The following is a 12,851-nucleotide window of genomic DNA, read 5'->3' as shown; positions in this document are numbered from 1 at the left end:
AACAGTTCCGCCAGGAACAAAAGACCTGTCCCTCCCTCGAGGGACTCCGCCAACAAGCCAGCGCCCAGAACGCAGGGGACTCCACCGGAACTCACTGGGTCTACTGGGATAACGACCTGCTATACAGCGAGCAAAGAATCGCCGAGCTGGGGGCCGGTTGAGTACTGGTGGTACCTCTCCGCTTCAGAGACTTTCTGCTCAACCTGGCCCACGATGTCCCCCTGGCTGGACACCTGGGCCAGGATAAAACGTACAGCCGCCTAGTGACCCACTTTTTCTGGCCAAAAATGAGGAACGATGTCCTGAACCACTGCCGATCTTGCCCCACATGCCAAGCCAGTGGGAAGAGTGGTCGGAAGCTGAAAGCCCCTCTGCAACCCTTCCCTGTGGTCACCACCCCGTTCGAGAGGGTGGGGATAGACATTGTGGGGCCTCTGGACCCCCGCACGGCACAAGGACACAGGTTCATCTTAGTACTGGTGGACCATGCCACCCGCTACCCCGAGGCGGTGCCCCTACGGACCGTGACAGCTCCGGTGGTTGGCCGGGCCCTAATGGGGATCTTCTCCCGGGTAGGCTTCCCCCGAGAAGTCGTCAGCGACCGAGGCACGAACTTTATATCCAAATACATGAAGTCCCTCTGGCAACAATGCGGGGTCACCTACAGATTCACGACCCCCTATCACCCCCAAGGGAACGGACTAGTGGAGCGTTTTAACCGCACCCTCAAGGGGATGATTGGGGGATTGGAAGAGCCCCTCCGTCGCCAGTGGGATGTACTACTCCCGTGCCTCCTCTTCGCCTACCGAGAAGTTCCCCAGAAGTCCCTCGGTTTTAGCCCTTTCGAACTCCTGTACGGGCACCCTGTGCGAGGGCCCCTCAGCCTAGTAAAAGAAGGTTGGGAGATGGCCCCCCTGAAAACCCCTCCAGACGTCTTCAAATACATCCTGGCCCTACGCAATCAGACCCGGCGCTTCAGAGGGATGGCCAAGGCGAACCTCGAGGCCAGCCAGGAGGACATGAAGAGGTGGTATGATCACAATGCCTCCTCCGTTGAGTTCGAGCCTGGGCAACAAGTATGGGTGATGTCCCCCACCGAACCATGTGCCTTGCAGGATAAGTGGACGGGGCCCTTCAAAGTGGTCGAGCGCAAAAGCCCCGTCACTTACCTCATCGACCTGGGGACCTCCCGGAACCCCCTCCGGGTCCTCCACACCAACCGACTCAAACCACACTTTGTGCGCTCAGAACTCAGCCTCCTGATGGCTACGGACAGTGGGGCAGAGGAAGACTCCGAACCCCTTCCTGATCTTCTGAAGACTCAGGAGAATGACGGCTCCGTGGACGGGGTCCGGCTATCTGACGCCCTCACTTCGGAGCAACGCCAGGGCTGCCGAAACCTCCTGCTGCGGTTCGCTACACTGTTCTCCCTCACCCCCGGGGTCACCCCTTGGTGTTTGCACGACGTGGACACCGGGGACAGCCCCCCTGTCCGACACCGGGCCTACCGCGTACCAGATCGGGTACGGGCCTGCATACAGGAGGAAGTGGCCAAGATGCTCACAATCGGGGTCATCGAGCCCTCGGACAGTCCCTGGGCCAGTCCGGTGGTATTGGTTCCCAAAGCCGCCGCCCCCGGCACCGCACCTGAACTGAGATTCTGCGTTGACTACCGGGGCTTGAACGCTGTCACCCGGACCGACGCTCATCCGATTCCCCGAGCAGACGAGCTGATCGACCGGCTGGGGGCCGCCCGCTACCTTAGTATCTTCGACCTAACAGCGGGCTACTGGCAGATCGGCCTCACACCCAGGGCTCAGGAACGGTCAGCCTTCTCTACCCCCGATGGCCACTACCAATTCAAGGTCATGCCCTTCGGCATGAAAAATGCCCCCGCCACGTTTCAACGCCTCGTGAACCAGGTCTTGGCGGGGCTCGAAGAGTTCAGCGCTGCCTATCTGGACGATATCGCTGTATACAGCCGCCACTGGGCCGACCACCTCCGTCACCTCCACGAGGTCCTACAGGCCCTCCAGCGGGCCGGCCTCACAATTAAGGCCGGCAAGTGCCAAATTGGCCAAGGGTCTGTGACCTACCTTGGGCACCAAGTGGGAAGCGGGCTGGTGGCCCCGCTACAACTTCAGATTGCTGCCATCCAGTCCTGGCAGCCCCCCGTCACCCAGACCGAGGTCCGAGCCTTCTTGGGGCTCACCGGCTACTACCGGCGGTCCGTGAAAGACTACGGCAGCATCGTGGGGCCCCTCACGGGTCTCACGTCCAAGAACCAGCCGAAGCGGATTAACTGGACCCCCGATTGTCAAGCGGCCTTCGAGAAACTGAAGGCCGCCCTGTGCACCGCCCCTGTGCTCCAGGCCCCCGATTACAGTCGGGAATTCGTGGTACAGACCGACGCCTCCGACCACGGCATCGGGGCCGTCCTTTCTCAGTTAAACCCCGAGGGTCATGACCAGCCGGTGGCCTTCATCAGTCGACGTCTCCTGGCCCGAGAACAGCGCTGGAGCACCATTGAGAGGGAGGCCTTCGCAGTGGTGTGGGCCCTCAAAAAGCTCCGGCCTTATCTCTTCGGTACCCACTTCCGGGTACAAACCGACCATCGACCCCTGCAGTGGCTGATGCAGATGCGGGGAGAGAACCCAAAACTCTTGCGCTGGTCCATTTCCCTGCAGGGAATGGACTTCACTGTGGAGCACCGGCCAGGCCAAGACCACGCCAACGCGGATGGCCTGTCCCGCTTTTTCCGCCTCGACGAAGAGAGTCCCCAAGGAGATGGGTGACTCTCCCCGCCTTCAGCTGGGGGGGACGCATGTTGGACAGGCCACACGAAGGGCTTGCTCCCTCCCCGCACGACAGGGCCCGAGCTCCGGCCCGCCAGGCATAACCCACGAAAAGCACCTGTACCCCGTCTCCCGACGGATCTTCTGCCCTCGGACCTCTACTCATCACGGGGCCCAGCCCCACCGGCTCCCCCGGCCGGGTCAAGCCGCCATCTTGGGCCCTGCACCACGAGGCCGCGTGGCCTCGGCCCGACCCTAACCCCGGGCCTGGCCGGCCCCGACATCCCGGCACCACCTTCCACCCAGGAGGTGAACGGACCACTTGGCAGGTCAATGGGAGAACGAAGTGTCAAGAGCTCTTCCCCCGCCAGGTGCCGATCGCCTCCAGCTCCCCCAGGAACTGGCTCCAACCCCTGCTGGGTGTCTGGACACCTTCATCCCGGGCCCTCCGACCTCCGAGTGCGAGGGTCCGGACATCAAAGGGCGCCTGCCCTATAACTGGGGCAGCTCCGGAGCAGGAAGGCAGTTGTATCCTGGAGTCGAGAGACACCGAGAGAACTCAGCCTTGACGGACTACTGGCGCTGCCGTAGCCCGCTCTTGTGAACCATCGTCCTGCCTGCTGGCGCTGCCGCGGCCTTCTGCAACATCCATCCTCGTCGGGACCTGCTGGCGCTGCCGCGGCCCGTTGTAACGACCATCCTCACCGGGACCTGCTGGCGCTGCCGCGGACCGTACATCGACCATCTTTCCGGGACCTGCTGGCGCTGCCGCGGACCGTGTACCGACCATCTCAACCGGGACCTGCTGGCGCTGCCGCGGCCCGTACCAACTAACCCACCAAGCTCGAGGATTGTGAGCTAGTCATCATCTCATCCGAACTACCTGACTGGTAGACAGACTGTCCCGCTACCCCTTACCCTGCTTTGAGAGACTTGAATCGAGGGGACCCCTGAGTCCAGACCTCCTTGTACCATTCAACCGTACCCTAAGAAGTGCTTATAAAGAACCCTGAACCTTATCCGTGTGTGGTATCCGTCTGTGGGGGGGAAGTTACTTGTCTGTACGATCGCTGGAGACGGCTCTCCCCGGAGACCTCTCCTCCTGACCCCGGCCGACCCTCCCGGTCCGTCTACCCTTTCTAACAGTTCCGATATTCTGTGCTCGCTCCGACCGCTCGCAACTGCTGGTTTTCTCTTGTTGGCCCCATGATTTCTCCTGCGGGGTCCCCGCCTCTTCTGAATTTCTCTTGCTTCATCCAGGCTTATCAGCCTGAGTTTCCTGGAATGTTTTCTGATCTCCAGTTTTTCTCCCACCAGGAAGTGGAACTATTCTTTTCCTGTGTTAGTTCCGGTCCCCCTGTCCAATCCAGATGTCCAATCCGGAAGCTGCAGCTGCTTCTGAGAGCAGTAGGTGTTTTTTCACGCTAGAAAGCCCACCCAGTTTTCGCCTAAAATGCCTGCCCCTCACTCTCCCAGAAACCATTTCCTGCACATTTCCATTACTGTTCAGAGCTCCACCTGAAACAAAACCTTCACTGAATCTCTTGACATCATGTCAGATTTTTTTAAATAGCTTTTTTGTAAGCTTACAGTGTACACGCACATTGCATAAACATGCTTAGGAGAAGGGGACATTAGCACAAACAAATGCCCCCCCCCCCCCACCCCCACATCCCCTCATTTGTAGCACTGCAGGTAGTCCTTCGCTGGTTCTGGGCTGAGTAGTGACTATCCCTTGAGTTGGAACTGGCGGACCCAGGGACAAACAACTTTTGACCCCACTTCCTCCATACATGTCCCTTAGGGGGATATGTACAAGGAAGCGGTGGAGCGTGTCATTGGCCTCCTTGGCTTAACGACACGCTCGGCCATTCCTGAAACGCAAGGCTGCATCGATTCACAAAGATTTACAACGATAAGGTGCAGCCTTGTGTTTCCCCCTGCAATAGCGCTAAGTTTAGCAACTTAGCGCCAACGCAGGCACCCTTGCACCATAGTGCAAGAGTGTCTGCGTTTAGGGGAAGATTGGTTATGAGTAGGAAGGTGCCCCTTATTGCACTTAAACAATCCTAAAATGCCATTTGTACACAAGTTGGTCGCACACTGCTCGTCACACCAGCAAGTTGCCCCAAAGGACTGTGGTAAATGTAGTGGCGACGGCGGGTACGCCTATGCCACGATGTGTAAGGAGAACAGTATGTGTTGCATTTAGCCATAACTGGACACGTGTTTCGAGGTAGTTGCCTCTCGTCAGCAGGGAGCAGGACAGTGTAAAGGGGTGCCGTGTGGACTGCCAAAATGTAATTAAAAACAGGTCAAGTACCTCTCATGGCGCGCAGGTGCAGATCCAAGGCTCGTCAGCCCGTTAGCTCAAGGGAGCCGTAATAATTTGTACACAAGTTGGTCGCACACTGCTCGTCACACCAGCAAGTTGCCCCAAAGGACTGTGGTAAATGTAGTGGCGACGGCGGGTACGCCTATGCCACGATGTGTAAGGAGAACAGTATGTGTTGCATTTAGCCATCCCTGGACACGTGTTTCGAGGTAGTTGCCTCTCGTCAGCAGGGAGCAGGACAGTGTAAAGGGGTGCCGTGTGGACTGCCAAAATGTAATTAAAAACAGGTCAAGTACCTCTCATGGCGCGCAGGTGCAGATCCAAGGCTCGTCAGCCCGTTAGCTCAAGGGAGCCGTAATAATTTGTACACAAGTTGGTCGCACACTGCTCGTCACACCAGCAAGTTGCCCCAAAGGTCTGTGGTAAATGTAGTGGCGACGGCGGGTACGCCTATGCCACGATGTGTAAGGAGAACAGTATGTGTTGCATTTCGCCATAACTGGACACGTGTTTCGAGGTAGTTGCCTCTCGTCAGCAGGGAGCAGGACAGTGTAAAGGGGTGCCGTGTGGACTGCCAAAATGTAATTAAAAACAGGTCAAGTACCTCTCATGGCGCGCAGGTGCAGATCCAAGGCTCGTCATTCCGTTAGCTCAAGGGAGCCGTAATAATTTGTACACAAGTTGGTCGCACACTGCTCGTCACACCAGCAAGTTGCCCCAAAGGACTGTGGTAAATGTAGTGGCGACGGCGGGTACACCTATGCCACGATGTGTAAGGAGAACAGTATGTGTTGCATTTAGCCATCCATGGACACGTGTTTCGAGGTAGTTGCCTCTCGTCAGCAGGGAGCAGGACAGTGTAAAGGGGTGCCGTGTGGACTGCCAAAATGTAATTAAAAACAGGTCAAGTACCTCTCATGGCGCGCAGGTGCAGATCCAAGGCTCGTCAGCCCGTTAGCTCAAGGGAGCCGTAATAATTTGTACACATGTTGGTCGCACACTGCTCGTCACACCAGCAAGTTGCCCCAAAGGACTGTGGTAAATGTAGTGGCGACGGCGGGTACGCCTATGCCACGATGTGTAAGGAGAACAGTATGTGTTGCATTTAGCCATCCCTGGACACGTGTTTCGAGGTAGTTGCCTCTCGTCAGCAGGGAGCAGGACAGTGTAAAGGGGTGCCGTGTGGACTGCCAAAATGTAATTAAAAACAGGTCAAGTACCTCTCATGGCGCGCAGGTGCAGATCCAAGGCTCGTCAGCCCGTTAGCTCAAGGGAGCCGTAATAATTTGTACACAAGTTGGTCGCACACTGCTCGTCACACCAGCAAGTTGCCCCAAAGGTCTGTGGTAAATGTAGTGGCAACGGCGGGTACGCCTATGCCACGATGTGTAAGGAGAACAGTATGTGTTGCATTTAGCCATCCCTGGACACGTGTTTCGACGTAGTTGCCTCTCGTCAGCAGGGAGCAGGACAGTGTAAAGGGGTGCCGTGTGGACTGCCAAAATGTAATTAAAAACAGGTCAAGTACCTCTCATGGCGCGCAGGTGCAGATCCAAGGCTCGTCAGCCCGTTAGCTCAAGGGAGCCGTAATAATTTGTACACAAGTTGGTCGCACACTGCTCGTCACACCAGCAAGTTGCCCCAAAGGACTGTGGTAAATGTAGTGGCGACGGCGGGTACACCTATGCCACGATGTGTAAGGAGAACAGTATGTGTTGCATTTAGCCATCCCTGGACACGTGTTTCGAGGTAGTTGCCTCTCGTCAGCAGGGAGCAGGACAGTGTAAAGGGGTGCCGTGTGGACTGCCAAAATGTAATTAAAAACAGGTCAAGTACCTCTCATGGCGCGCAGGTGCAGATCCAAGGCTCGTCAGCCCGTTAGCTCAAGGGAGCCGTAATAATTTGTACACATGTTGGTCGCACACTGCTCGTCACACCAGCAAGTTGCCCCAAAGGACTGTGGTAAATGTAATGGCGACGGCGGGTACGCCTATGCCACGATGTGTAAGGAGAACAGTATCTGTTGCATTTAGCCATCCCTGGACACGTGTTTCGAGGTAGTTGACTCTCGTCAGCAGGGAGCAGGACAGTGTAAAGGGGTGCCGTGTGGACTGCCAAAATGTAATTAAAAACAGGTCAAGTACCTCTCATGGCGCGCAGGTGCAGATCCAAGGCTCGTCAGCCCGTTAGCTCAAGGGAGCCGTAATAATTTGTACACAAGTTGGTCGCACACTGCTCGTCACACCAGCAAGTTGCCCCAAAGGACTGTGGTAAATGTAGTGACGACGGCGGGTACGCCTATGCCACGATGTGTAAGGAGAACAGTATGTGTTGCATTTAGCCATCCCTGGACACGTGTTTCGAGGTAGTTGCCTCTCGTCAGCAGGGAGCAGGACAGTGTAAAGGGGTGCCGTGTGGACTGCCAAAATGTAATTAAAAACAGGTCAAGTACCTCTCATGGCGCGCAGGTGCAGATCCAAGGCTCGTCAGCCCGTTAGCTCAAGGGAGCCGTAATAATTTGTACACAAGTTGGTCGCACACTGCTCGTCACACCAGCAAGTTGCCCCAAAGGACTGTGGTAAATGTAGTGGCGACGGCGGGTACGCCTATGCCACGATGTGTAAGGAGAACAGTATGTGTTGCATTTAGCCATCCCTGGACACGTGTTTCGAGGTAGTTGCCTCTCGTCAGCAGGGAGCAGGACAGTGTAAAGGGGTGCCGTGTGGACTGCCAAAATGTAATTAAAAACAGGTCAAGTACCTCTCATGGCGCGCAGGTGCAGATCCAAGGCTCGTCAGCCCGTTAGCTCAAGGGAGCCGTAATAATTTGTACACAAGTTGGTCGCACACTGCTCGTCACACCAGCAAGTTGCCCCAAAGGACTGTGGTAAATGTAGTGGCGACGGCGGGTTCGCCTATGCCACGATGTGTAAGGAGAACAGTATGTGTTGCATTTAGCCATCCCTGGACACGTGTTTCGAGGTAGTTGCCTCTCGTCAGCAGGGAGCAGGACAGTGTAAAGGGGTGCCGTGTGGACTGCCAAAATGTAATTAAAAACAGGTCAAGTACCTCTCATGGCGCGCAGGTGCAGATCCAAGGCTCGTCAGCCCGTTAGCTCAAGGGAGCCGTAATAATTTGTACACAAGTTGGTCGCACACTGCTCGTCACACCAGCAAGTTGCCCCAAAGGTCTGTGGTAAATGTAGTGGCGACGGCGGGTACGCCTATGCCACGATGTGTAAGGAGAACAGTATGTGTTGCATTTCGCCATAACTGGACACGTGTTTCGAGGTAGTTGCCTCTCGTCAGCAGGGAGCAGGACAGTGTAAAGGGGTGCCGTGTGGACTGCCAAAATGTAATTAAAAACAGGTCAAGTACCTCTCATGGCGCGCAGGTGCAGATCCAAGGCTCGTCATTCCGTTAGCTCAAGGGAGCCGTAATAATTTGTACACAAGTTGGTCGCACACTGCTCGTCACACCAGCAAGTTGCCCCAAAGGACTGTGGTAAATGTAGTGGCGACGGCGGGTACACCTATGCCACGATGTGTAAGGAGAACAGTATGTGTTGCATTTAGCCATCCATGGACACGTGTTTCGAGGTAGTTGCCTCTCGTCAGCAGGGAGCAGGACAGTGTAAAGGGGTGCCGTGTGGACTGCCAAAATGTAATTAAAAACAGGTCAAGTACCTCTCATGGCGCGGGTGCAGATCCAAGGCTCGTCAGCCCGTTAGCTCAAGGGAGCCGTAATAATTTGTACACATGTTGGTCGCACACTGCTCGTCACACCAGCAAGTTGCCCCAAAGGACTGTGGTAAATGTAGTGGCGACGGCGGGTACGCCTATGCCACGATGTGTAAGGAGAACAGTATGTGTTGCATTTAGCCATCCCTGGACACGTGTTTCGAGGTAGTTGCCTCTCGTCAGCAGGGAGCAGGACAGTGTAAAGGGGTGCCGTGTGGACTGCCAAAATGTAATTAAAAACAGGTCAAGTACCTCTCATGGCGCGCAGGTGCAGATCCAAGGCTCGTCAGCCCGTTAGCTCAAGGGAGCCGTAATAATTTGTACACAAGTTGGTCGCACACTGCTCGTCACACCAGCAAGTTGCCCCAAAGGTCTGTGGTAAATGTAGTGGCAACGGCGGGTACGCCTATGCCACGATGTGTAAGGAGAACAGTATGTGTTGCATTTAGCCATCCCTGGACACGTGTTTCGACGTAGTTGCCTCTCGTCAGCAGGGAGCAGGACAGTGTAAAGGGGTGCCGTGTGGACTGCCAAAATGTAATTAAAAACAGGTCAAGTACCTCTCATGGCGCGCAGGTGCAGATCCAAGGCTCGTCAGCCCGTTAGCTCAAGGGAGCCGTAATAATTTGTACACAAGTTGGTCGCACACTGCTCGTCACACCAGCAAGTTGCCCCAAAGGACTGTGGTAAATGTAGTGGCGACGGCGGGTACACCTATGCCACGATGTGTAAGGAGAACAGTATGTGTTGCATTTAGCCATCCCTGGACACGTGTTTCGAGGTAGTTGCCTCTCGTCAGCAGGGAGCAGGACAGTGTAAAGGGGTGCCGTGTGGACTGCCAAAATGTAATTAAAAACAGGTCAAGTACCTCTCATGGCGCGCAGGTGCAGATCCAAGGCTCGTCAGCCCGTTAGCTCAAGGGAGCCGTAATAATTTGGACACATGTTGGTCGCACACTGCTCGTCACACCAGCAAGTTGCCCCAAAGGACTGTGGTAAATGTAATGGCGACGGCGGGTACGCCTATGCCACGATGTGTAAGGAGAACAGTATCTGTTGCATTTAGCCATCCCTGGACACGTGTTTCGAGGTAGTTGACTCTCGTCAGCAGGGAGCAGGACAGTGTAAAGGGGTGCCGTGTGGACTGCCAAAATGTAATTAAAAACAGGTCAAGTACCTCTCATGGCGCGCAGGTGCAGATCCAAGGCTCGTCAGCCCGTTAGCTCAAGGGAGCCGTAATAATTTGTACACAAGTTGGTCGCACACTGCTCGTCACACCAGCAAGTTGCCCCAAAGGACTGTGGTAAATGTAGTGACGACGGCGGGTACGCCTATGCCACGATGTGTAAGGAGAACAGTATGTGTTGCATTTAGCCATCCCTGGACACGTGTTTCGAGGTAGTTGCCTCTCGTCAGCAGGGAGCAGGACAGTGTAAAGGGGTGCCGTGTGGACTGCCAAAATGTAATTAAAAACAGGTCAAGTACCTCTCATGGCGCGCAGGTGCAGATCCAAGGCTCGTCAGCCCGTTAGCTCAAGGGAGCCGTAATAATTTGTACACAAGTTGGTCGCACACTGCTCGTCACACCAGCAAGTTGCCCCAAAGGACTGTGGTAAATGTAGTGGCGACGGCGGGTACGCCTATGCCACGATGTGTAAGGAGAACAGTATGTGTTGCATTTAGCCATCCCTGGACACGTGTTTCGAGGTAGTTGCCTCTCGTCAGCAGGGAGCAGGACAGTGTAAAGGGGTGCCGTGTGGACTGCCAAAATGTAATTAAAAACAGGTCAAGTACCTCTCATGGCGCGCAGGTGCAGATCCAAGGCTCGTCAGCCCGTTAGCTCAAGGGAGCCGTAATAATTTGTACACAAGTTGGTCGCACACTGCTCGTCACACCAGCAAGTTGCCCCAAAGGACTGTGGTAAATGTAGTGGCGACGGCGGGTTCGCCTATGCCACGATGTGTAAGGAGAACAGTATGTGTTGCATTTAGCCATCCCTGGACACGTGTTTCGAGGTAGTTGCCTCTCGTCAGCAGGGAGCAGGACAGTGTAAAGGGGTGCCGTGTGGACTGCCAAAATGTAATTAAAAACAGGTCAAGTACCTCTCATGGTGCGCAGGTGCAGATCCAAGGCTCGTCAGCCCGTTAGCTCAAGGGAGCCGTAATAATTTGTACACAAGTTGGTCGCACACTGCTCGTCACACCAGCAAGTTGCCCCAAAGGACTGTGGTAAATGTAGTGGCGACGGCGGGTACGCCTATGCCACGATGTGTAAGGAGAACAGTATGTGTTGCATTTAGCCATCCCTGGACACGTGTTTCGAGGTAGTTGCCTCTCGTCAGCAGGGAGCAGGACAGTGTAAAGGGGTGCCGTGTGGACTGCCAAAATGTAATTAAAAACAGGTCAAGTACCTCTCATGGCGCGCAGGTGCAGATCCAAGGCTCGTCAGCCCGTTAGCTCAAGGGAGCCGTAATAATTTGTACACAAGTTGGTCGCACACTGCTCGTCACACCAGCAAGTTGCCCCAAAGGACTGTGGTAAATGTAGTGGCGACGGCGGGTACGCCTATGCCACGATGTGTAAGGAGAACAGTATGTGTTGCATTTAGCCATCCCTGGACACGTGTTTCGAGGTAGTTGCCTCTCGTCAGCAGGGAGCAGGACAGTGTAAAGGGGTGCCGTGTGGACTGCCAAAATGTAATTAAAAACAGGTCAAGTACCTCTCATGGCGCGCAGGTGCAGATCCAAGGCTCGTCAGCCCGTTAGCTCAATGGAGCCGTAATAATTTGTACACAAGTTGGTCGCACACTGCTCGTCACACCAGCAAGTTGCCCCAAAGGACTGTGGTAAATGTAGTGGCGACGGCGGGTACGCCTATGCCACGATGTGTAAGGAGAACAGTATGTGTTGCATTTAGCCATCCCTGGACACGTGTTTCGAGGTAGTTGCCTCTCGTCAGCAGGGAGCAGGACAGTGTAAAGGGGTGCCGTGTGGACTGCCAAAATGTAATTAAAAACAGGTCAAGTACCTCTCATGGCGCGCAGGTGCAGATCCAAGGCTCGTCAGCCCGTTAGCTCAAGGGAGCCGTAATAATTTGTACACAAGTTGGTCGCACACTGCTCGTCACACCAGCAAGTTGCCCCAAAGGACTGTGGTAAATGTAGTGGCGACGGCGGGTACGCCTATGCCACGATGTGTAAGGAGAACAGTATGTGTTGCATTTAGCCATCCCTGGACACGTGTTTCGAGGTAGTTGCCTCTCGTCAGCAGGGAGCAGGACAGTGTAAAGGGGTGCCGTGTGGACTGCCAAAATGTAATTAAAAACAGGTCAAGTACCTCTCATGGCGCGCAGGTGCAGATCCAAGGCTCGTCAGCCCCTTAGCTCAAGGGAGCCGTAATAATTTGTACACAAGTTGGTCGCACACTGCTCGTCACACCAGCAAGTTGCCCCAAAGGACTGTGGTAAATGTAGTGGAAACGGCGGGTACGCCTATGCCACGATGTGTAAGGAGAACAGTATGTGTTGCATTTAGCCATCCCTGGACACGTGTTTCGAGGTAGTTGCCTCTCGTCAGCAGGGAGCAGGACAGTGTAAAGGGGTGCCGTGTGGACTGCCAAAATGTAATTAAAAACAGGTCAAGTACCTCTCATGGCGCGCAGGTGCAGATCCAAGGCTCGTCAGCCCGTTAGCTCAAGGGAGCCGTAATAATTTGTACACAAGTTGGTCGCACACTGCTCGTCACACCAGCAAGTTGCCCCAAAGGACTGTGGTAAATGTAGTGGCGACGGCGGGTACGCCTATGCCACGATGTGTAAGGAGAACAGTATGTGTTGCATTTAGCCATCCCTGGACACGTGTTTCGAGGTAGTTGCCTCTTGTCAGCAGGGAGCAGGACAGTGTAAAGGGGTGCCGTGTGGACTGCCAAAATGTAATTAAAAACAGGTCAAGTACCTCTCATGGCGCGCAGGTGCAGATCCAAGGCTCGT

The sequence above is a fragment of the Triturus cristatus genome, chromosome 4_2 (assembly GCF_964204655.1).
Source record: "Triturus cristatus chromosome 4_2, aTriCri1.1, whole genome shotgun sequence".
In the NCBI taxonomy this organism is placed as follows: Eukaryota; Metazoa; Chordata; class Amphibia; order Caudata; family Salamandridae; genus Triturus; species Triturus cristatus.
This window is presented reverse-complemented; position numbering follows the sequence as displayed.